The 3,594-nt window shown below is 35.8% G+C and overlaps 1 non-coding gene across 1 annotated transcript; it reads left to right on the top strand.

Annotated features, from left to right (window-relative positions):
* The first annotated feature begins 3,298 nt into the window (after positions 1-3,298).
* TRNAK-UUU (transfer RNA lysine (anticodon UUU)) lies at positions 3,299-3,371 on the top strand. Its single transcript has one exon. It is a non-coding gene; the product is annotated as a tRNA-Lys (tRNA).
* The last annotated feature ends 223 nt before the right edge of the window (positions 3,372-3,594 follow it).

The raw sequence follows: 3,594 nt of genomic DNA, 5'->3' as shown, positions 1-3,594 counted from the left end.
TTACTTTGCTTTACTTTAAACATTTATAGCTACGAGAGACAGACAAGGACATTTTACAGAAATATGCGAGAACACGCTTTGGTTCAATCTGATATGCAAGATTGGATTTCTGGCATTAAACACCGGCTTGGAAAGTGCTCACAAAACAACTTGCCTTTCATGAATCTAATTATTTATCCTTGTCTTTCACATATTAACTTTCTTTACTTGTTTTATCTTTATGAATGTTGTCTGGTCGACTTTTCAAAAAATAAAAATAAAAGTAGCTTCGTTTTGATAAAAAAAAAAATGAGCAAGAAGTTCTTGTAAATTGACCTTTTAAGCACTTTTAAGGATTTCATGACGAAAGAATTTTTAAAAACTGTATTGATCTGGAAGACCTATCTCTCAACACCTCTATTTTTTTTTTAAGTTGTTTGTAGACAAACCTATGGACCGCATAGCACACCCGATTATGAACAAAACTTTGACGTAGTCCTTTCGGCTCTGTAAAAAATGCTGTAAGGCACGGAACAATAAGAAATTTCTCCGAAATTTAAAGTTAAATAAAAATATAAAGATAAAAAACTCAAGTCCTTTCATTCACAACGACCCGAACTAATCAGGAGAACAGGATTCCGAAGCGCAATAAGAGTTTTCGCTTAGAGCTATTTGTCACAAGCGTCTAGAGTCTAGAGTTATAAAAGGATGCCCTTAGCTATTGTCGCCGTAAAAAGATGGAAAGGTGGGAAGCAGCGAGTGCACAATGCCCAAAGAATAATACGGACAGGTGCGCGGGGCACACGATTCTCGGAAAAGGCGAATCATACGTTTGAAAGGCACAAATTTATCAAAATGAATCGTCTATTGTCCAGCTCGCATGGCAAACCTGAATCAGTATATAAATCACCGAAAAATCACTTTGGGGTGGGGTCGAAGGGGTGCTCATCAATTGTTGTTATGTCGATCGTGTTGCCTTGAAATTTTAAAAGTGAAGTCAATGAGAAACCGCTCATGGGAATTTCCAGTCGCCCAAACGACATCTCGAGATTCTTTTCAATATCGCATCCATTGTATCCGGGATATTTCCAACGAAACGATATTGCCAGGGTTAGCATCATCTATTTTCGACGAAACCTTTGTCAATTGGCCTATATTCCTTTTTAAAATGTGTTTCCCACGAAGAAATATACTAGAGGTGGCTTCACAAAATAGACACCGCGTCTCACGAAATATCTGACGCCTGCTTGACCGTTCCACATTTTCAAGGGCAAACGGTGGAAACCGTGTGAAGGTATAAACAATTGCCTTTTTACAACAAAACATTTTAAAAGTGAGAGTGGAAAGATAAGGGGTTGCACGAAATGTTCAAGGAGAGGTATTGGCGGGTAGTTAAACAAATTGTTATTGTTATTGTGGTTTCCAAAACATTTAAGAAGGATGAAAGGACGTCTCAAAAAGAGACCAACTCAACTAGCGCCAAGCGACCCTTGAAAGCTTTTTTCTTCAGACAATAAACTCCTTTTTCATTTCCTTCTTTTCACACCATGACTTTTTTCTGAATTCGCTCCGATAGTAAAGATTTTACGACACCATGCACTCAATGGACGCCGATCGAGGTGTTAGGGAAATTAAAGCGACAAAAAAGATGAAAAAGATTTTTAGTGAGTAAAATAAGAAGCAAGAAGAAAAAGCATTCCTGTTGCAATGAAATAGAAATTTCACATTTTAGCTCCGTTCTCATTAGATTTTAACTTATTCTTTTAGAAATTTGTGATCAAAACCGTGGGAATCCTATTTATTTTTAATTATGTAATCTGTATGCGCCTTTAGGTTATATAATTGACGCTCTAACCAAACATAATGTTATAAAATACAAATAAAAAGCAAACATATCGCCTTTCCTAATCGAGCCTTCCAAGATGTAACTGTGGTGGAACAGATTGGCTCTTTTGTGATGACATGAAGGGATCGAGAAACAAAGATTTTTCTATTATATTAATAAAAGTAAGATCGTAGCCTGGTTGCATCAGCCGATTGCTCCATTAAGGAATGACCGAAATTAAGAACAATGAGTCGCAGGTAAAAAGTTGCTTTCAAATACACCAATAAATTATGAATTTTTGTAGATTAACATTTTAAAACCTTTCTTAACGATTCTAAAATTGGTTATTTTCCACTAATTGAGCCATGTTATTTCATAAAGTTCAAAGCTGCGGTCGTATCTCGATTAACTATACATTTCGTTTGAGTGGATACATTTTTTACAAGAATTTTACAAATTTTGGGATCAGCCCTGGATTATAAAATTTATGGAGCTCAAACATTTTCTGGCTATTATATACTGGTTCTGCGTCTTAAAACAATTGTGTCAAGTAAAAAGTGCCAACAATAATTCAATAATTCAGTAAACTTATCTATGTCCACAAAAGCAATGCAAGGAAAATATAAACTTAAAAAGTATAAGGTTATGTCTGGAACCTACAGTGGTTCTTTAGCAGCGGCGCCGCGCCTTTTGTGTCTGCAGGCGCGTGTTGGGGCAGATCAGTCCATAGAGGTTCACGACAAAGGTGTTTTGTCAGTCGTGAAATATTTATGTCCTACAACTGCGATATGGTTGAAAAGAGCACGTAGAGTAGGCCAGCAGGGCAACTTTGCTCCTTATCTACCCACATTCAAACAAAATATAATGTATATAATATTATATAGATGTTTATTCTCGTATTCAGTCCAAATACATTAATATATATTAATGGTAACCAGACAAAACAAGTGAGAAAGGGTCACACTTATATACTGATAAACTTTGTCCTGGAGGACACTTCTGCTGTTTAAATGCATTAGAGTTGTTGATAGCGATGAGCATTTTTACTATTCAAAATTCATCATCACTGTATAAATTTAAAAATCCATATATAAATTTTTATTGATTTAATATAACCTGTAAATCCAAAAAGTTTTAGGAAACGTACGTGCGCATCTACTTTTAAATAGATATAAAATATTAAGAAATAGAATTGAACAGATCTGAAGTGAATATAAAGATGACTACCGACTGTAACCTTTTAAATTTTGATCGTTTTTTAAAGAATTTTAAAGAAACACTTTTCGACAGACTAATATCATGAATTCTTGCAAAGGAGACGGATTAAAAAAATATTGCGTGAAAGGGCTATGATATCTCACAATCAGACATCTCTTAACAAAGATTTGCGATACCCGCATGGAAAGTGACGCCCTCAGTGGCAAACGTTGCAACTATTTCGAATGCCAGACACCGTCGCTATATTATGTCTAATACCCCTCCATGCCATCTGTAGCCCGGATAGCTCAGTCGGTAGAGCATTAGGCTTTTAACCTAAGGGTCCAGGGTTCGAGTCCCTGTTCGGGCGTTTTTTGCACTGATTCGTTGTGTTTAATTCGAATTTTTATTGAAGAAAATGTACATATAAATATAACTTTTGTTTTTACTTCCTATTTTATAATGCAGAATCATTTAATAAACTCTCTGTTCTTGCACCAGTTATAGTTGAATGCAAAATTGTGGCACTTGGTGGCTTTTGGTTGTTGCAAATTGAACGGATTCACGCTTGTACACCCTCGAATTGGCAAAGG

This window comes from Cloeon dipterum, chromosome 3 (assembly GCF_949628265.1).
Source record: "Cloeon dipterum chromosome 3, ieCloDipt1.1, whole genome shotgun sequence".
Classification (NCBI taxonomy): domain Eukaryota; kingdom Metazoa; phylum Arthropoda; class Insecta; order Ephemeroptera; family Baetidae; genus Cloeon; species Cloeon dipterum.
Note: the sequence above shows the minus strand (reverse complement) of the source record. Positions and strands in the feature narration are given on the sequence as shown.